Genomic DNA, 22,667 nt, shown 5'->3' on the forward strand with positions numbered 1-22,667 from the left:
ACTGTTTTGTTGTGATTCATCTGGCCAGTTAATCCTTAAAATGTGCAAAATGCTTGTTAGTGGCGGCTGGGAATGTGCATACTTTGCTTGCCATCCAGTGACCAAGTAAGAGGTATGGACCTTGCAGAAAATAGCTCCTGTAGGACATTCCATAAGTGTCATTGTCCTGTTCTTTATGTGTGCAGCAGTGTATTTCCTAGGAGTCTGGGCTGTATCCCCCCCCACACACACACACACTGGAGCTGGTTTGGTCTGTTTCTCGAGTTCTTCTGAGCTGGGCAGGAGGTGTGTCCTGGTCCCTTGCAGTAAAAGCAGAGGTTCAGCCGTCGTTGTCATGTTCTCTCCTCCGGGTTCAGATGTTGGTGACCCAGGTTGACCTGCATGGGTTCAGGACTCGGTTGAACAGGTCTCAGTGTGGAGGGTGGGCATGGGGGTGTTGAGCCAACTCTTTCCTCCTTCCGTTCATGAAGACAAGAGTCAGTGCACAGGGCAAGGTCAGTAAGTTTGGCTAGATGTGTGGGGTTTTTGACATGAGCTAGTTCGTGTTTTAGCTCAACATTGAGCCCACACCGGAAAGGGTAAAGTTGGGCTGCTTCATTACATTCAACATCAACCACGAGCCATTCGAAATGTGCGGCATAGGAAGTGGCTGGCTCTTGCCCCTGGCAAAGCTTCCAGAAGGCAGCCTCTGCCTGGTGGATGCAGTGTGGGTCATTGAAGATTGTCATGAAGGCATTCCAGTTGGAGAGCACAGGGCTGCTCTGCTCCAACAGTGGGGGAGACCCAACTGAACACTTCGCTGGAGAGCAGGCTGAGTACTAGCCCCACCTCAGTCTGGTCTGTGGGGTACACTAGGGGGTGGAGCAGGAAGATCAGCCAGCATTGGTCCAGGAAACCTGGGCCTCAGCAGTGAGCTGTGCCATCTGAGCCTGCAACTGGTCTATTTGTTCGTGCAAGGCCTGTGCTTCAAGCCCACATTGTGTAGCATGGTTCCCCGCCTGCAGACAGGTGACCTCAGGGAGCTGCTGGTTGGAGGGCAGCCAACCCCTTCTATCATCTGTGGAGGGGTTGGATGGATTGAGGGGGATGCAGATAGTCTGAGCAAACTGTCATGACAGGGACAAGGGCAGTCAGACCTAGTGGTCATAGCGGGAGTCGGGCTGAGTCAGGTACTGGGGTCAGAGTCTAAAAAGTGCCTTAGGGCGAATTGAGAGTCAGATGTCAGGAGGCAGGCAGAGTCAGGTTACCAGGAGATTGGGGACAGGAACCACATTACAGACAGCAATTGAATAGCAAAACTGAGGACAAACCAGGGTCAGAAGCCAGAGTCTAGAGTCTATCACGAGCAGAGACAGACAGGCAGTCTGTGTTCTTGATCAGACAGCTCCCCTTCATGGCTTCCTGGTTTATATACTGTTATCAGCCAATCAGGCGGCTGTGAGGGGCTGCCACTCTGATCCTGCTGGGAAGAACTTCCCTGCCAAGCCCAGCTTCACAAGGGCCTCCCATGGGAGCCCAGCCTAAGCCTCCTGTCATGATGCGGAAGTGTCAGTGGCCCAGAACCCCCCCGAACCTAGCTTTCAGCCCTGCACGTTCTAACACTGGCTGTTTCTAAACCTTGGTTTTCATTCTTGGCAGTCATCACACTAGCTAGAGAACACCATTAATCTGCTTCCACTTTATGTAAACCACTCTGTGTAACAAGAAGAAAAATTGAAGGGTATTCTGGGAATTCAGTGCTCTTTCTCATAGCCTTCTTCCCTGTCACAAAATTACCTGCCCTCTGGCACCAGCAATCAGCACGCCTGGCATGAGTCTTTCGGCAAACAGTGTGGAGGTCAACCTGCTGCTAAATCGCTGCAGTTGTGAATCAGCACCAAACATCAAATCAGACTTTGACTCCCTCAGGGAACTGATGAGCAGGATACCCTGGGAGAATAACATGAGGGGGAAAGGAGTCCAGGAGAGCTGCCTGTATTTTAAAGAATCCTTATTCAGGTTGCAGGAACAAACCATCCCGATGTGTAGGAAGAATAGTAAATATGGCAGGCGACCAGCTTGGCTTAACAGTGAAATCCTTGCTGATCTTAAACACAAAAAAGAAGCTTACAAGAAGTGGAAGATTGGACAAATGACCAGGAAGGAGTATAAAATATTGCTCAGGCATGCAGGAGTGAAATCAGGAAGGCCAAATCACACTTGGAGTTGCAGCTAGCAAGAGATGTTAAGAGTAACAAGAAGGGTTTCTTCAGGTATGTTAGCAACAAGAAGAAGGTCAAGGAAAGTGTGGGCCCCTTACTGAATGAGGGAGGCAACCTAGTGACAGAGGATGTGGAAAAAGCTAATGTACTCAATGCTTTTTTTGCCTCAGTCTTCACAAACAAGGTCAGCTCCCAGACTACTGCACTGGGCAGCACAGCATGGGGAAGAGGTGACCAGCCCTCTGTGGAGAAAGAAGTAGTTCGGAACTATTTAGAAAAGCTGGACGAGCACAAGTCCATGGGGCCGGAAGCACTGCATCCAAGGGTGCTAAAGGAGTTGGCGGATGTGATTGCAGAGCCTTTGGCCATTATCTTTGAAAACTCATGGCGATCGGGGGAGGTCCTGGATGACTTTAAAAAAAGGGAAGAAGGAGGATCCGGGGAACTACAGGCCAGTCAGCCTCACCTCAGTCCCTGGAAAAATCATTGAGCAGGTCCTCAAGGAATCAAGTCTGATGCACTTAGAGGAGAGGAAAGTGATCAGGAACAGTCAGCATGGATTCACCAAGGGTAAGTCATGCCTGACTAACCTAATTGCCTTCTATGAGGAGATAACTGGGTCTGTAGATGAAGGGAAAGCAGTGGATATGTTATTCCTTGACTTTAGCAAAGCTTTTGATACAGTCTCCTACAGTATTCTTGCCAGCAAGTTAAAGAAGTATGGGCCTAGACTGTAAGGTGGATAGAAAGCTGGCTAGATCATAGGGCTCAATGGGTAGTGATCAATAGCTCCATGTCTAATTGTCAGCTGGTATCAAGTGGAGTTCCCCAAGGGTCGGTCCTGGGCCTGGTTTTGTTCAATATCTTCATTAATGATCTGGAGGACGGCATGGACTGCACCCTCAGCAAATTTGCAGATGACACTAAACTGGGAGGAGTGGTAGATACACTGGAGGGTAGGGACAGGATACAGAGGGACCTAGACAAATTAGAGGATTGGGCCAAAAGAAATCTAATGAGGTTCAACAAGGACAAGTGCAGAGTCCTGCACTTAGGATGGAAGAATCCCATGCACTGCTACAGACTAGGGACCGAATGGCTAGGCAGCAGTTCTGCAGAAAAGGACCTAGGGGTTACAGTGGATGAGAAGCTGGATATGAGTCAACAGTGTGCCCTTGTTGCCAAGAAGGCTAACAGCATATTGGGCTGAATTAGTAGGGGCACTGCCAGCAGATCGAGGGATGTGATCATTCCCCTCTATTTGGCATGGATGTGGCCTCATTTGGAGTACTGTGTCCAGTTTTGGGCACCACACTACAAGGAGGATGTGGAAAAATTGGAGAGAGTCCAGCAGAGGGCAACAAAAATGATTAGGGGGCTGGAGAACATGACTTATGAGGAGAGGCTGAGGGAACTGAGATTGTTTAGCCTGCAGAAGAGAAGAATGAGGGGGGATTTGATAGCTGCTTTCAACTACCAGAAAGGGGGTTCCAAAGAGGATGGATCTAGACTGTTCTCAGTGGTGGCAGATGACAGAACAAGGAGTAATGGTCTCAAGTTGCAGTGGGGGAGGTTTAGGTTGGATATCAGGAAAAACTTTTTCACTGGGAGGGTGGTGAAGCACTGGAATGGGTTACCTAGGGATGTGGTGGAATCTCCTTCCTTACAGGTTTATAAGGTCAGGCTTGACAAAGCCCTGGCTGGGATGATTTAGTTGGGGATTGGCCCTGCTTTGAGCAGGGGATTGGGCTAAATGAGCTCCTGAGGTCCCTTCCAACCCTGAGATTCTATGATTCTCTTTGCTCATTTGCAATGAAATGTCTCCACCGGTTGCACTTCCTTTAAATACAATCCAAAACTCCAGCCTAAGACCAAATAGGAAAGCCTTTTTCTGTCAGATAAGGATATGATGGAGGAAGAGACAGGGGTTAGTGAATAATCTAAAAGGGGCTCCACAAACCTTTAAGTTACAGTTATTTCTTTCTATTACAGTAGTGCCTAGAGTCGCCAAAAGAGATCAGGGCGTCCATGCGCTTGGTGCTGTACATACGGGTAGTGAGAAGCAGTCCCTGCCCCAGAATGCTTACACTCTAAAGAGACAAGACAGGTAAAGCGTGGGAGAAAGGATTATTACCGGGGACTGAAATGCAGAGGGAGTAAATGATTTGCTTGAGGTCACACAAGGCATCTGCGGCAGCGCTGGGAACTGATCACAGATTTTCTCTCTAGAGGTGCCTTACACAGGTCAGATCCAGGACTGATTGAAGGCAGTGGAAATCTTTCCATTGACTTCAGCAAGCTTTGGATCAGGCCCCATCTGAGGAACTCAAAGCAATTTCCAAAGAAAGTGAAATAAGCAAATATTATCCCCAGGGTCTTGGAGGTTAAAGCGCAAATTTAAAGGGGCACCCAAAATATGACACTTAAAATTGGGGTCCACTTTTTAATATTTGTGCTTAAGTGACTGGTGCAAGGTCACACAGGAAGTTTTTGTCAAGACCAGGAAAATGAACCAGGGATCTAGGCTGCCAGTCCTCTACCTTATTATATATATATGTCCTTCCTCTCCTGGTTAGAACCAACCAGAGACACAAAGCAAAAAGGATCCAATGGATTAGCTACTGCTGAGAACTTTGAAATGACATGTCTGATCAGTTCTTTTGGCATGAAGAATAATCTCTCTAACCTTGGTTTCATTATGTTGATTTCCTGATGTAAATCATTTTCAGTAATAAAAGGGCATGGAACAAAGGCATGACAAGAGCGAGTGGCTGGAAGTTGAAGTTAGAATGTTCAAATTGGAAATAAAATGTAACTTTCCAACCCTCAAGATCACTAATCATTAGAACAGATAGTCAAGGAACATGGTAAATTTATTCTTTGGAGCACTTTTTAGGTGCCATCTTGATATACCTTATCAGGGCCTGATTTCCTGAAAGTGCTGAGTACCGCCACCAACCCTCTGAGAATCAAGCTCCTTTATGTGGCCTCTAGTTGGGCACCCAAAGTCAGTTTAGAACATGAGATGAGACGTCTTTCTAAAAGATATGCTCTAATTCAGCCACAAATTACCTGGCCCAGTAGCACTCACTCATGGAGGAGAGAAGAATAATTCCTTCCACTGCTGGAATTGCTGGGTGCAATAGCCCACATTATACAGGACATCAGACTAGATGATGATAACTGTCTCTTCTGGTCTCAAAAATCTATGAGCAGAGCTTCTAGGGTGGCTCATGAGTCTGTTTATCGAATAACATAAAGGGTGTCTTAGGCTCTCACAGATGAGTGTCCTGCCATCCATGACAGGTGCTGCTAATTACCTGGATCTTGCCTTCCTTCCCATTCTGGCAGCAGGCCCATTAGGCATGGTCCTCGTGGGAGATGAGATAGTTTTATAGTAAGACCTAAGCAGAGTCTTGTGCTGGTGCACAGAGGGGAATTCTAGCTCTTAGCATGCTGGATGATAAAATTGTGCCTGTCATTTTAATTCTGCACTTGAGACTCTCTCAGTAGCCATATGCTGAAATGGTAAATACAGGCATTCCTGTCAACAACCAGCTGTTTGAAAGACACAGTATGACAGAGTCTTCAGACTGACCATTGATAAAATATAGACCTTAATGAATCAGCGTGTGGAGCCTGGTGCTGAAATAACTCCACTGACAAATATAAGTACATGTTGCATAAAAAATACTTTCCAGGCTCGGGAGGAGTGTTTCTTGATTGGCTGCTTACTAATCCAACCTGTGTTATTCATATAATACCATTAGCATGATTTGGAGATGATTAATTTGATTTTTGAATTACTGACTTGCCTGTGATACATTTTACAATGTAATAATTAAACAAATAGTATCCAAGAAGGATCCCAGGATTTGGAGTAACTGTGATGTAATGGAGACCATGGTGAAGTCCATGTGCCTGTCTATCAAGTGATTAATGTATAGCCTTTTCTAGCCTGTGTGGAGGATAGCTCAGTGGTTTGAGCATTGGATTGCTAAACCCAGAATTATAAGCTCAATCCTTGAGAGGGCCGTTTAGAGAAATGGGGTTTAAAAAAAAACTGTTTGGGGATTTGTCCTCCTTTGAGCAGGGGGGTTGAGCTAGATGATCTGAGGTCCCTTCCAATCCTCATATTCTATAGTATCTAAGCTCCATTTTTGACCAATGAGCTAGTTTTGATTACATTTTAGCAACCTATATTAATAACACAGAGACACAAACCCAAATGTTAAAGGAACATGAAGGTTGCAAAGTCAAGCACTCAGAAGTTAGGAAATGGCAGTATTAAGGTTTCCTATGCTAGTGGCTCTCAACCTTTCCAGACAACTGTGCCCCTTGCAGGAGTCTGATTTGTCTGGCATACCCCCAAGTTTCATTTCACTTAAAAACTACTTGCTTACAAAATGAGACATAGAAGTACAAAAGTGTCCCAGCACACTGTTACTGACAAATGGCTTCTTTCTCATTTTTACCATGTAATTATAAAATAAATCAACTGGAATATAAATATTGTACTTACATTTCAGTGTATAGTATATAGAGCAGTATAAACACGTCATTTTCTGTATGAAATTTAAGTTTGTACTGATGTTGCTAGTGCTTTTTTATGTAGCCTGTTGTAGAACTAGGCAAATATCTAGATGAGTTGATGTACCCCCTGGAAGACCTCTGCGTACCCCCGGGGTATCTGTACCCCTTTGAGAACTACAGCCCTATGCAACCCTAATTCAGCTGCCTTGTGCGTATGCATTAGACATTAATTACACGATCACATACTTTTTTTTTTTGCAGGACCTTGCCTCATTCAGTGTTGCTCCAAAAATCAGGCAGACTCTTTAGGTACATGAATATGGCTTCAGGTGTCTAATTTTATGAACTCAAGTTTGAAAACTGTGATGATTTTTTCCCAGCTGGGAATATTAAGGGTTTGTCTTAGTCCAGGCAGCCTGGGTTTGCCAGTGGTGTCTGGTTCACATTGATTAGAGAGGGGAAGATAAGCCCTGTAAAACAGGGGATTCAGGCAGCTTGACTTTGGGCATAAAAATGGACTTCACTCAGCTGATATCATTTAAAGGGCTTAGAAAAGTTTCTGTCCTCAGGTAAACAGAACTACCTGCTCATCAAATCAAAGGTTAGCGCTAATGAGCCACGGATGGTGTTAATGCAAGATATAGCAGAAGATATACAAGGAAAATACACGGTGGAATCCTGTGATCTAGCCAAGGCTCACAGAGAGGGACATAGCATATATTCCACAATACTTCTTCCCACTAAATGTTAATAAAAACATTCATGTTAATTTTCTTTATTTGACGTGTTTTAAAGGAAGTTGTAGTATTTTTGCTTAAGTGTAAAAAGTTCTGCATGCCTTCAGCTAATCAAAACTCAGGAAGACCATGACACACTGTAGAATGTTGGAAATGGAAGCGATTTGTTAAACCAATTAAAATTCAGGATTTAAAAAAATGCTCTGATTATCACTTAGCTGCAGGAAAGAGAATGCAAAATTACACATAATACCTGATCCGGGGTGTACTGCAGTCAAGAGAAAGACTCCCATTGACTTCCTAGGCTTTCGATTGGGCCCACAGTCAGGTGCACAAAACAGTCAGTGATATAAATTCTACATGGGTCTGCTACAGACGCAGATAGAATGGGTTTAATCAGAGATTGTTTATTTTGAAACTAAAAATGAGAAAAGGAAGAGCTGATGTTGCATGGATTGTATTGTAGAGATCCTCCGTCCAGATACTGAGCTCCTCTCAACACTGGACAGCAAGTTACACTTCCCTGATTCTCATGGTGCATTTGTGTCAGCCTGATCCCATTATTGTAAGTTAGCTCCCCTTGGCTTGTCTAACCCATGTCAGCCAGCAAAGACCCCTATGGAACCACGCAGGAGCTTAGAATTGGTGACATTTTGATGCACTTTGCTCTACTCCTTCCCACTTATAACACCCCTCCCCCACAATGTACCGCTTCCTACTCCAGTGGTGTTGGGGTCAATTGACATAGGAGGCAGCCATGCCACTTTATGCCACATCCCAGAGCTTCCCTGCACGGGGGAATTCTCAGCTAGACAATGAGAGCTGAGTTCCACTGCTGGAGCAGCACAAAGTTCCTGGAAGGGGGGAGAGACTCTGGCCTTCTTCTCTATTCTCAGGACAAAGTTAGCAAGGCTCCCAAAGCCCATCAAATCATTTCACCCCTCTTCTGTTGACCTACCACCTTGAATTACAGAGTAAACATTCTCAGCAGAAATGCCATATCCTGGCGTGGGAGAGATAGAGTTAGCTGCCAGAGTGTTCATTTAGACCTTCTCTCAAAGTTAAACAGAGCAAAACAAGGATTTCCCCCTAAACAAGTATCAGTTTGCAAAGGGAACAAAACACGCTCTCAGCAGCTAAAAGGCAAAGGTTTAAAGGGCACATGTAACAAGCCAATCACAAAGTTAAACTGGTGACACCCAGCTCTTTGATCTACTTACCAAGCCCAGACAAAACTGATACCCACTTTGTAGCCAACGTAGGAACCTAGATAAAAATGCCAGTAGCAGAATTAGGTTCCATCGGCATCAGACAGAAGTGATGTCAAGTTGGCAAGGAGAAATATTTTGCTGAAGCAGCAGGGCTTGTTACCTTGCCCTCAGCTGTGTTAAGATGCAGCATTTTCTCAGTCTTACTGTCCTCAGCCCGGTTCCTAGAGAGCAGGAGAGACCAGAAAGGTGTTTTTCACGCACAGCTGGCCAGGGTATTGCATTCTTTCCTCCTAGCTGCGTATCTAGCGATGGTTGTCTATACCTTCACACCTTCACCTTAGAGCAATGTGATATGCTGAACTGGATTGATTTAGGGCTCCCCAGAAGCTGCAGCTAAAGTAGAATGCTGCAGGGCACTTTCTAAGGAGGGCTGGCTAACAACAGCACACGATTCTGAGGCTGTTGCCAAGCTCATTTCTAGGGGCAATTCAAAGGTCTTCTGTAAAGTCACGGCATTTGAAATTAATGAAGACACTTCGGCTTTTAGTGCAGGTTGAACTCTGGACATCTGGAATCAGAGTGCTCTTCAGCAGAGGGCACTTGGCTGCAAACATACATAAGAACAGCCATACTGGGTCAGACCAAAGATCCATCCAGTCCAGTATCCTGTCTGCCGACAGTGGCCAATGCCAGGTGCTTCAGAGGGAATGAACAGAACAGAGCAATGATTGAGTGATCCATCCCCTGTGGAATTAACTACTGACAGATCTGTCAGTACCTTTTTGTAACATTTGTCTAGGTCGTCAGGCCTGCAAAGTCTCATTGAGTTGAAATAAATCAGATTTAGTCTGTCCTTTCAGAAAGCAGTTTAGATGAAGTGATGAAAAGCTCTCTTCCCTAGCTGGGGGAAATGTTCTTCCTCAGTTACGTGTAGTATGAAGGGTGCCCAGGTACTGTAGCAATGGGCATCTTAGAAATATGTTTAATAAATAAAAAATTACCTAATCCAGCAACACTGAAGTAGTGTCCTCTGGAATGGAGGGCAGTCATGAAGTGGCACACAGGATACTGCACAGCTGTGTTTCTCTGTGTGCGCGGCTTGTAGGAGTTTTGTGGGAAAACACCTACTCTCCCAAGAAAGGCCACAGGATATTTGCTGTTCCTAGAGCGAACACCAGACCTTGATTTGCAATGTCTCATCTGAATGATCCACACTTAGTAACCTGCATGGGAAACCATTTGTCTCCTTTGGAATGATGAAATGCTGGATCCGCCCTGCTGAAACTTGAAACACGTGGATATGAACTTCATATTTCTACAATGGTTGTATAGAGACAGCAAGGCTTATTACTCCATTTGGGTATCAGAAAGGTACTTGGCAAGAGCGTTAAACAGAAATAACAGAATGGCTTACCAGTAAAGTTAGAGGGGTGGAATTTTAAATAGACTGCTATCCAGTAAACATCCAGTAACACTGCATAAATAAAGCCACGTCATTGATCGTTCTGCAGCTTTTACTCTAGTGCAATGAAGGGTGAAATGCTGGTTCCATTAAAAGCAATGGGCATTTTGTCATTAACTTTAGTGACTTCACCCAAAGCCCCTATTTTGCTTGATGCAAAGGAAACAATTGTCAGTTCCTGAATGAGGCAGCAATATTACATGCGTGGTAGATTGGCCCCATGCTATAGGCTGTTTCATTGGCTCCACTTTCTATACTAAGGAATTCAGTAACTGATTCTTTTTGCCCTTCTGAAAGTCATACATTATGTATAAAGCTTTGATTCTTCCTTCTGCCAGCAATGGGCTAGCTGAGAAAATTAAATATTGCACATTTGGGACTCAGATGTTCAATTTTTCTTAATGTCTCCTTGGTTCAAATGCAGTGCTTGCTTTGTCTCCCCTTTACCTCTCCCCTCCCCCCCAGCCCCCACCTTTTGGAAATTGGTGGCAAAGGCCATGGGCCCGGGCACCTTTTATTCCCCAAACTCCCATGGAAGGCAGTGGGTGTTGGGGTGGCTCATGCCTGGATTACAGCATCAGGCTCTAAATTCGGTTATGCACAAATTTAGGAATGCTCAGTTATCAGGGGCCTGATGGTGGAATGCTTTTTCGTGATGAGCAGTTCCAGGGATGGCAGTGGGAACACGTAAGTAATATGCAGTGTAGGTGAGGGATTGTAGAATTTAGACCATAATGTATGTGCATACACTGAAGTGTTTCTCCCACATGCCTGTGCAGAGTGATCACTATTAAAATCAGCGTGTGCCCACAGACCTCACAGAGCGGGAGCTGAGCTTCTGCAGTGAGTCTCCACTGTGAGAACAGTGTCTCGGATACCACTCTGTGGTAGCTGTGGGTAAATGTTGGCATTTTAAATGGGGATTTTTGAAAGGGCCTAAAGAGATTCCCTTTGAAATTGAGTGGGAGTCAGTCACTTGGCTACCTTACTCCTCTTTGAAAATTTCAGCCATAATAGAGAACCTCGTGCTAGCTGAAGAAACCAAGAGTCAGTGAAAAACCACTCAAACGCCATTATCCTGTTATGGACATGACCCCATTGTGCCAGATGTTGTACAAACACTGTTGCATGTATCCATTGTGTAGAACCCCCACACCCAATGGGGTTGTTGTGGAGAATCAGGGTGTCAGCTGTGTGACAGCTGAGAGCTCAGTAACGCTGGGGCAATTCTTAGCTGGCCAAATCCATGTGTTTTCCAGCCCCTGTGTGTCAGCAGCATGTCATTGAAAACTGGACACATATAACCAAAAGATCCCTTGTCATGAAAGAAGTAACTTGCTATGAGTCTCCCATACCAGCTCATACTGAGGTCAGAAAGACAGAAATGCTCTACAGTCTGCTCTGGATGACGTGTACTCGGTGAGTGCAGATTTTTTGGGGCGAGCAGAAAGAGAGGAAGTAGCGAACAGAATGTTTGTTTTCCAAAGGCCTTTTTTTTTAACATGAATCATAAGTGGAGTTTATAAACTGATTCACACTGACTGGGTCTGGATGTAGAGCAGAGAGTCCATCCTACAGTAATGGGCACTAGGACACAGCAATCTTGTTAAGATAAAAATGGCTAGTATCCTAAAGCTATAGTTGAATCACAGCTGTTACGGTATAATAGATGAATGAGGCAGAATATTCCCATTTCACACCTGGGGAAACCTCAGGCAGTGTGTTGAAAGGACTCCTCCAAGGTCATAGAACAAGTCAGCATCAGAGGCAGGATCAGAACCTAAGCGTATTAGGACTCTGAAGCATGTGTGCGCTCCTGTAGACTGCACTGCCTCTCCTGAAAGAAAATGCTATAGAAAAATGAACCTCTATAGCTGAGGAGCTGCCACTGTTGTCAGTGGGAGGGGGCGGGGGGAGACTTTGGATTGGGATTTCCTGGCTCCTGCCACACTTCAGCTGGTAAGCCTGTGCCTGCACATTCCCAGCGTTCCAGCTGGCATTTGGAAAGGAAAGAAAAGCTTTTACAGCTTTGCTAGAGGAAAAGGAAAACCTCCCAAATGTCATCCCAGCTGAGTGTGTGCGAGTGTGTGCATGAGAGCGATTGTATGACCTGTGGGTTCCCCCACTCCTCCATAGTGAGGCTGCTGCAAGAATAGACTGGACGCACAAATTCACCTTTGTCTGAATGCACGGTGACTTCCGTGCCAATCATCTGTCACACTGGCTCCGCTGAGGTGTTGCACCCCTGCGGCTTTTTTGACAACAGTCTGTGATACAGGAAAAAACCCAGGCAGAAAATGTATATGGTACTTAGCTGGTGGCAATCTTTACAGCTCTGATGCTGATGTACGCCAGCTGAAAAACTAGCCCAGTTTGATTCCTGCTTGAGTTTTTCTTTCATTCTTTACATGGAGCATATGAGCTATTGATTAGTATTATTTTTGTTTATTATTTTATTATTATTCAATAGAAGCTTGAGAACTTATTGTTCATGTTCTAAATGCTCTGTATGTAAATGAAGAGACACATATAAATCCACTGATATGTAAAGAAGTGCTTCTTGCTTGCATATATATACCTGCCCCTGCAAATTTCCACTACATGCATCTGACGAAGTGGGTATTCACCCACGAAAGCTCATGCTCCAAAATGTCTGTTAGTCTATAAGGTGCCACAGGACTCTTTGCTGCTTTTAAAGAAGTGCAGGTATTTGATAACGTAAGTCTGGTATTTTGCAGAGTTACTGTTATTTCTATAATAGTATTGACTAGAGGCCTAACTGACGTAGGGGCCCAGTTGTGCAAGACTCTGTACATCTACATGTCCCTGCCTCCGAATGCTTACATACTCAACAGAGAAGTCAGACAAAGGGCATGAGGGGAAACAGAAGCACTGAGAGTTGAACTAACTTGCCCATTTCTCCATTCATATGGATTCCTTTTATCCTCACATTTTCAAGCGGCCAAGTTTAAGCTGTTTAAGCAGCCAAGCAACTTTTTCCCCTTCAAGATCATAAAAGCGGAAGAGCCAACAAAGGGCTGCAAGAAAGCAGGACAAAAAGGAAATGTAGCCTATCTGAGCAAGCAAAGAAGAGCGGGCAGGAAACATACACACACTTCCAACTATGCTGCAGCCTGGAGTTACCATGGTGAGGGGGGTACCTTGTCACCTGCCACGGTAGCACTTCAGAGTTGTAACATAGAAATAACAGAGGCCATAAGCCCATCCTTCAGGAGCCCGGATTTCAGTGCAGTTACTCTGGACATACCAATGCTGCTGAGAGTTTATCACTGACTGGGTAGCTCGTGTGGGACTGCAAATCAAACTGCAACAATATTCAGCTCGGGGGGGTGGAGGGGATCCTCACAGTTTTACCTGTCACGATGAGTACAGAATATTGACATCTCTGAAGGACAATCTGGTACCATATAAAACCTCACTCCAGCACATTTCCCAGCTTGGTCCTGCATTGGCATTGTGGGCCTGGGCCGATGACAATGCTAGTCAATGGAAAGGTTCCCACTGATCCTACGGTCAGGCCTTAAGTAAGGGTTTAAGGCTTGTACTGTTAAGTGGCTCCACTTTCCAGTTTGAAAAATGTTACCAGTTTGAGAGATGTTACCTATCAGGCAGCAGTGTGGTCCAGCAGATAGGACATAGAATTGGCACATAAAAGACCTGAGCTCTATTTCTGCTTCTGCCACCAGCGTGCTGGGTGACCTTGAGGAAGTCATGTCATTGCCCCATGCCTCAGTTTCCCCATCTGTAAAATGGGGATAATGAAACTGACCTCCTTTGTAAAGCACTTTGAGAGCTGTGGATGCAAAGTGCTGTATAAGACCTAGGAATGATTATAATTAAACCCGGGGAATGCTGCTGGAATCAGTAGTCTCTCTCAGAATGGAAGAAACTTTTTAAGAAAGGACCACACTAGTTCGAACAGTGGTTATTGGGATGCATCCAAGGATGTTTGATGTTATAAAAATTAATCAGCCATATAATCCAAAGGCTGATTCAGGCTGTAGCTCTTTGCTAGGACTTGTCGGCAAATTCTTAACATTTTCTGTTTGCTAAGAACAAAGAAAAATGGTTTTAAATGCAACTGCTATTGTAACATCTGAAGACTGGGCCCAATTTTCTGCTGGTGTAACTGGGTACAGCTCAGTGACTTCGGCAGAGAATTTATCCCAATATTTTCAAAGCTGCAATATGTGAAAGAGAAAAGAGTCTTACTGTGCAATGAAGAAGAGAAAAAAGGGTGCCCTTTACAGAAGGAATGGGCTGATGGATTGGAAGAGATGAGATAGGAATGATGGAGGGTGACAGGCAAGTCTATTGGGAACTGAAAGACCAGCAGGGAGTTTTACCATTGATTTCAGAGGGGAACAGATTTAGGGCTTGTCTACACGGCCCCCCAGTCTAGTCTATAGGGGTTTGAATTGTAAAGTTATCTAACATGTGTGACCATCTGTATTTGCATACTGTAGTTCAAGCCAAGCACATATGAGACTTCCTCATCCATTATTTCAGTCTCTGCTCAGTGGTATCTGTCCTTATGCAGAGGTGCCAGTAAGGCTTTGCCAAAGGGCTCATCTTGTGCTTCGTATATGAAACAAGGGCACTTTTTAACATTAACATTTGGCCGTCACTTATCTTTTTCTAAGTACTTGCTGTAATTCATTATGTTGCACTCAGCTCCAGTGTCTATCTGGAATTCACGTTTTGTTCATTTATTTCCAGTGTCACAAATCAATCTGTTGTGGAACATTGTTTTGTAAATGTATTCGAAGATCCGACAAAGAACTCCCTTTTCCACAGCATCATCAGAGCCTTGTCCTCCAGCTGTATGTTCACGCATGGGTTTTCCTTTGGTAATTCTTTCCAGTTTGTGCTGAGACTAACACATTTTTGCCAAATGGTTGCTTTTATTGCATGCATGACTCTGCATCCATGGAGCCTGGACATCTGCCGTGTTGTGATTGCCTCTCTCTTCATTGCAAACAGATCTTGATTCTACCATTTGGTTAGCCCTGTATTCTGTCTCTGTGCCTTGGTGTACATTTTTTAATTAGATGCACTTTGGTTCATGAGTTGCTAACACTGGACTTGATCAACTATCAATTGAAGTGAGGGGAAAACCTTTCACTGACTGCAGTGGGCTTTGGGTCGGAACCTACTTCATTTGGCAAACACAGTGTTTACTGATCCTGTACATATCCATGCATTTTTGCAAAGTCGAGTCCATTTTCTCACAATAACCTCACTTTGACCTACTTATCAGTTATACCTCAAACTTTGTTCTCTGATTAACCTGTTAACTGTGCATATTCCCAGGCCTTCACTTTATTACCTGGGACTGTAATGGTCTCATCTGCCAGCTGGTTTCTCGAAGGAAGATTTGTCGTTGACAATTGACATTCTTGCATAGATCAAAGTGTTCTTCAAATTTCGGAATGGTTTCATTCTCCTACATGTTCCCAGTAGAATGTATTGTAGTTCTCCAGTGCCTCTGTGCATGCAACAGGAGAATTTCACCCTCTTCAGTTTCACTGCTTCCAGGAGCTTTTGATAGTTCTGACTTCATCTCCTCCAGTTCTCTGGCAGGTTCCCTTCAAAATGAAGGGATTTAGGTGGCTTCATTTTCTCCCTTTTTGCCAAAGATTTAATTTTCTTCTGACACCATGTAATAAACGTGAGATGCACGAGTGCTGGTAAGACGCTAGCCTTTATTATCTTACCACAAATACATAACAGGGATCAGGTCACAAAAGGTTAATACTCCTAGTCACATGATAGGGGTCAGTATGCACTGACTCTGGCAGCTACTCTTACAGCCCCATTGTTTTATTCAGGCCCTGCTCCTAGTTATAAAAGTTCAGTCACCCAATCCGGGCACACGAACAATCACACAGCTGGAATAGTGAATCATGAATCCAGAATAGCTGCAATGAACAGTTTGCTAGTAATTCGTAGGCTGAAATTTGTTTGAGTAAAAGATTCAGCAAACAATTATCTGTAGCAATCACATTAATAAACATTACAGGGATAGTTCATGAGCATAAAGAAGGGCTAAAAGTGTTGAATAATGTATTCATTGGAAATTGTATGCTCAGTACTAATTTTAACTCACAAGCCAATGTGGAGATGCTATCTGTCATTAAAATGGATTCTTCTTCCCTCTCAGTCAAATAAGCCAACAGCTTCCAGTATTTTACTAGAAAATTGCATAGAACTAGTACATTTAGGGTAATTGGAGTCTTGGCATTGGCTCATTTCTGAATGTTTTATGATCCAATTAAAACTACTTCATAGAAGTTAGTGATGCTGGGCAAGGATTAATGGGGGTTTACGGCAAACCTTGCCCTAAAAGGAAATATCCAGAACCCAGCTATCTTTATTTTAAACAATCAAAATTTGGCAAACATGGCAGAGCTGTAAGAAGTTTTTAGTGATCCAAAGGAAGTGGCAAACAGATGTGTGCATGTTTCTAATGTTACATAGATTGGGCTCTGCATGCCAGAGTATGCTCTAAATCATAGTTATTGAAGGCTGTTTTAAGTGTGTGTGTGCGCGCATGCACACGTGTCTGAGGATCTAGTGTTCTGGTAAAGAGTTTCTGGTGCAGGGCTTGTCCACACGGGACATTATACTAGGATAAAGTGACAAAGAGTCCTGTGGCACTTTATAGACTAACAGATGTATTGGAGCATAAGCTTTTGTGGGTGAATACCCACTTCGTCAGACGCATGTCATGATGTCACTAACAGTGACACCCACGAAAGCTCATGCTCCAATATGTCTGTTAGTCTATAAGGTGCCACAGGACTCTCTGTCACTTTTTACAGAGCCAGACTAACATGGCTACCCCTCTGATACTATACTAGGATAGTTAACCCACTGTAGTAACTCCCCATGTGGACACTTTAAGCCTTGTCTATATGGGGAAATTGATTGACATAACTATTCCAGAATAATTTAGCTTTTCCAGAATGAATCCCCCATGTGGACACTGTATTCCAGATTAAAAGTGATTTTATTACAGAATTACTCTGCTTTCTGATTGGGTTTATTATTCCAGAATGCAGTCACTTTTATTCCACACATGGGGAGTTATTGAGGAATAGCTCATTTCACAGCAACTATGGCAGTCAATTTCCCGGTCTACACAAGCTTTTAACTGGAATAAAAGTATCCACATAGGGAGTTATATCAGTATAACTACAGCACTTTATATTCACTCCCGACCTTTCACCCATATTACTTCCCTATGTGGACAAGCCCTAACATCATTTCTAAGGCCCTGGCCCCACAGACACCTGCACACACGATTAACTTGAGGTATGTGAGTAGTCCTATTGACTGCATTGGATTACTTAAGTGTTTAAAGTTAAGAATGTGCATACGTGTTTGCAGAATCAGGGCCCAAATGACTCTGCTGTTTTGTCTGAAGTTATCATCAGATGTGATTTATTTGTGTAGTGGTGATTCACATTATTTTTTAATTAATGGCTGAAATACTAAAGGCCAGGTGGATAAAAATCAATTTGGAAAAATCAGATTTTTATATTTAAATCAGATTTTTTTAATTTAAATTAATATATTTTTATTTTTTAAAATAAACCTATTTGAAATTATGGCAGCTTATATTCTTACAATTAGCTACTAAAATCATTTAATTAAATAAAAAAATTGAAGTAGTACATGGTGTTTGCTACCAAAGCACTGAGCTGGTGGAAGTAACTAGCTAAACCCCTGGAAGCAGAGTTTGTTGACATACTAAACCAATTTTTTGACAGCAGTAGCCTCTTCTGCAGGTGCAGACAGAATATTTTCTTCATTTCAATTTATTCAACTAGTTCAGTTCAATGATTAGTTCATTCAAAGATGAGAGGCTGATTCGGAGGTGAAAACCCAGGAAAGCTTGTTTTCCTCTTCCAGTCTATGAATAAAAACAAGGTGTGAAAAGGTGAGATCTACTAGCTCTAAAATCTTGAAGGGTGTGGTGACTGGAAACAGTCAATTCAATTAATTAACTACAGATTACATTTCTTTTGTTTAATAAATCAGTTAGTTAAAAAACAAAATAAAAACATGTTTTGATAAACTTTGTTTCTTATCTATCCACACATTTAAAGTAGTAGTACTTAACTATGAAAAAAAAATGAAATGCTAGCTTTGTGCATTTTAATTGAATTCCAAATTCCATCTCAATGTGACATGACACTAGGATGACCAGATGTCCCGATTTTATGGGGACAGTCCCTATATTTGGGGTTTTTTTAATATATGAGCTCCTATTACCCCCCACCCCCTGTACTGATTTTTCACACTTGCTATCTGGTCACCCTACATGACACAAATCACAAGTAAAAAAATATTCATCATCTGGAAAATAAGAGATGAATCAAATACCATTTCTAACATAAAAAAGTAAACATTAAGAATCTGAACAAATGTAAATTAAGCTATATAATTGCTTAAATATGTATAGATACAGCACATTCTCCTGGTTAGCAAAAAGAAATGTCAAATCTAGTGTAAAGGCTATATTTAGTTGCAAATCAACATGATTTAATGGTTATCAATCAATGAGAATCAACTTTTCTTAGGAATATAAAAAGTACAAATACAAATAAGATTACAATTGATGCGTTAAGGGAAGGTTTCCCACTTGCTGATTTGAATTATGATTCAAATCAGTGATTTGAATCACTTTGTTTGAATCAGTCCACCCTGCAAAAGGCATGTAAGCCTCGAGTTCTGCAAACATGCATGTGAGTAACTTTACAGATGAGTACAGTACTCCTATTGTGGTAGACAGGCCTTCTTACATGATTAAAGTTTAGCTTGTGCTTAAGTTTTGCAGTATCGGGGTATGAATATCCAGTGCATTAATTATCCTTAATTAAACATGTCTTTTATATACCGATGCCTAAATGGAACATCTACATTAGTACTGGATTGGAAATATTCATGGTACATTAAGGCCAGATTCTCAACTGGGGTAAATCAGTGTTGTTCTATTCACTTCAGTGGAGCTATGTTGACTTACACCAGTTGAAGATCTCGCCCCTAAACTTTTGTGCAGCCTTTCTACTAATTTTGTTACCGTCTCAGGAGTTTTTTGGCCAAACAGAGGCAGAGTTACCATATACTCCAATGTTGTATCGGCAACATTTTGAAGTGAATTTCAAATTTCAGAGTATAAGATCGTTTTCCAAACTTTACCAAGCAGTCTATAGTACATCCACTCACAATCTCACAGGGATATGAAAACAAGAAGATGGTCATAGAATCATAGAATCATAGAATTCGAGATCAGAAGGGACCATTATGATCATCTAGTCTGACCTCCTGCAAGATGCAGGCCACATAAGCCGATCCACCCACTCCTTAAGCAAGCGATCCCTGCCCCATGCTTCGGAGGAAGGCGAAAAACCTCCAGGGCCACTGCCAATCTACCCTGGAGGAAAATTCCTGGAGGAATTACTCCTGTGCTTATGTGATGGCCAGCATCTTGGCTGACACACTGTGGATTGAAGCAGGGACTTCACTTAATCCCCACTAGGTTGGACTATAACAGAGTCATATCCTCTGTGGATCAGGTGCAGAGTGGGACCTGTAACATACATCAGTGGGTTACACTCAAGCTAGGCACTTGCTTATGGGCCTTGCTGGCTCAAGGCCCTAAATACTGAACTGGGAAGACTTTACCTTCTCTTATTCTCTCTGTTATTTCATTGCGTGTTCTGAAGATTGCATTGACAAGGCTAATACACAAGACACAACACAGTCAAGGAGGCTCCTCTCAACAATGTATGTGATCTATGTTAGCTCGCTGCTGTGCATCTAATTTCATTTGTGGAAAGTAATAGATGATGCAGCAGAGACATTCTACTATTGTTACAAGCAGAAAATTGTATCAGTTTTCCATCCAGCTAACCTATGGGGGAGAAGAATCTCATCCTTTTTTCTTGTCGGAAAGTTTATCCAGCAATAACAGAGAAGAATCTAAATGAAATCGTCTGATTTACATTTCTTTCCCTCCCCCATACGCACTGTAGTTTTTTGTTCGTTTGTTTTACTTGTAAATGATCACTGTGCTTCAGAAGTGACAAATTCCTTACTAATTACACAGGATATTAAGTATCACTAGGAAAAACGTACTTGCTTTTCATGACTTTGGTAAAGAGTTGCTCAATGTAATGCATTGTTGTGATTCAAATAATTGTTTACTGCCAACTAGAATTTGGAACAGAGTTGGAGCGGCCATAATACTCTTCGCTTGGGGAAAATTTCAGGTACAAGTTTCACTCTCCCTGGTCCACCAAGATCTGTAGAGGACATGGCATCAGTACAATCCACACGATACTGGGGAAGAAAGGGAGGATGGCCTGGTGGTTAGGATGGTAGCCTAGGACTTGAGACCTATGTTCTAGTCTCTGCTCTGGAATAAACTTCCTGTGTGACCTTAGGCTAAGTGACTTGCCCTTCTGTAAAAAAGGGGAATGTAACACTTCTCTTCTCTGTGGGATGGAGAAATACAGAAAAGACTGGAAGACTCGCAGATACTGTGGGAAGTGGGGGCTGTAGAAGTCCTTTAGATAACTCCAGTTTGATTGAATTGTGGTGACTGATTCCAAAGAGAAGCAATTCTCTTCAGAGAGTTGGTGATTCAAGGCAGGGTAGGAGTAGCAAAGTGAGCCCTGAGGGACCTACCAGAGTTTGAAAAAACTAGCCCAGTGGTTTAGTTGGAGATTTGGGGATAATCATTCATTCTTGGATAAAAGCATAACATTTATGAGGTAATACATCCAGCCCTGGTAGTTGGTTTTGCTTTAGACCTGTCTTAAAAATTCATTTTGCTGCCCATGGCCTTGTTTTCAAAACCGCTGGTGTCTGGAGCTGTGTGCAAAAATATTTGCAAAGTTCTCATGACTGCACACACAAACCAGGTATTTTGGATATAAAATTGGTGCTGGGAATCTAAAGGCCAATTTATGGAAATTATGCAAATCTGAGACTTCCCAGTAGTTGTGCATTTTCGCATGCAGCTGCAAATGTCTGATAGATGGGGAAAATGATGCCTTTTTGAACTATCGCATATGTGCACACACACATGAATGATTTCACATGCTAGTGTTAAAAAAAATATTGAGAACAATTCAACATTTCTCCATGCTGCCAGTTTGTAATAATTTTCTGTTTGGTGGTGTGGCCTGGTGAAGTTTATATGAGACCTTAACAGAGTGGTACAATATCAATAAAAACTATGTGCTGTCACGTGGCAAAACACCGGATTGTGGGTTTGGACATAAGACACTAAATTCAGCCAGTAATAAGCACATGCAACTTCATTTGAAATCCCTGGGCCAAATTCAGCAGCTCTATACTTCAGTGTGAGCTACCCATCAGAAGTAAGTGGACTGTAATGTTGGTGTGAATGTAAAAGGCAAAGTAGTGTAACCCACCTTGATTTGTTATTCAGTAGGGACTAGATTCTCTTTTCATTTACTCTGATGTAAATCAAGAGGAACCATGGATTTACTCCTGACTTGCATCAGTGTAAGTGAGAGGAGACCCTGAGCCTGACTGAATATACTTCTTAGCATATGCGCAGGCTGGCTCAGGTGGTATGTGACCAGGATTCATCACCAAATGTGGGCTGCTGGCTGAATCATTAGCTTCCCTGGCTTGGGCCAGGTACTAACAGGGAGTGCGGCGTGAACTGAATCAATGTGGATTATGCTACTTTGCCATTTCAGTCATGGGAGTTACACGAATACATCCGAAGAAGTGGGTATTCACCCACGAAAGCTCATGCTGCAAAACTTCTGTTAGTCTATAAGGTGCCACAGGATTCTTTGCTGCTTCTACGAATATACATGAGAGACCACTCAGCGCCAGGTCTCAGTGCACTGCCTGCCTTGCAAAGTTTTACTGTTTTGTGGATCTGGATGTAGTGGACATTGAGATAAAGTAATTAAACCGGAGGGTGCCAAAATAATTCCTTATAATAGAACTTTACTTTCTGTGCCCTTTCCCCCTCATTTGTCATTTAGAAAAGGCCAAATTCTGCTGTCAGCTATATGGGTGAAGTTCTCATCAACTGCAATAGGAGTGGCACTTGTATAAATGAGAGGAGAATTCAGCCCAATATATTTGAAGGAGACTAAAATTTGTTCTCAATAAATCCATGTAATTGTCACAAACTCATACCAGACCACTCACTGTGTCAGTTTCCTGCCTGTTAATCTGACTAGCAGTGCTGATTTCAAGCCCCTGAAAGCTCAGAAATAATAAATATTAAAGCTCCGAGTCCCACATTGTGACATTTTCTGAACTTTCACAGATCAGGTCCATAAAATCGATGATAAATCAGATGCTGTCAGATCCTTTTTCATGGCGGTGTATATACAAACACATACACAAACAACTCAAAAATTAGCCATTTCCAGAAAAAAGACACTAAAGAAACGTCATCACCTGCCTCAAGCATTACTGTTGCCAAAGGCATTGGTCT

General features: G+C 42.9%; 1 protein-coding gene and 1 long non-coding RNA gene across 7 annotated transcripts in view; one reads left to right on the top strand and one right to left on the bottom strand.

The window, feature by feature from the left end:
• NRG1 (neuregulin 1) overlaps positions 1 to 22,667 on the top strand; it is an 816,555-nt gene that overhangs the window by 526,188 nt on the left and 267,700 nt on the right. The window lies entirely within an intron of this gene.
• Positions 17,855 to 22,667, bottom strand: part of LOC120407754 — a 40,070-nt gene continuing 35,257 nt past the window's right edge. Inside the window, exon 3 of the long non-coding RNA XR_005600232.1 lies at positions 17,855 to 18,083. This is a non-coding gene — a long non-coding RNA (uncharacterized LOC120407754). The remainder of the gene's footprint in view (positions 18,084 to 22,667) is intronic.

The sequence above is a fragment of the Mauremys reevesii genome, linkage group 6, assembly GCF_016161935.1.
Source record: "Mauremys reevesii isolate NIE-2019 linkage group 6, ASM1616193v1, whole genome shotgun sequence".
Classification (NCBI taxonomy): Eukaryota; Metazoa; Chordata; order Testudines; family Geoemydidae; genus Mauremys; species Mauremys reevesii.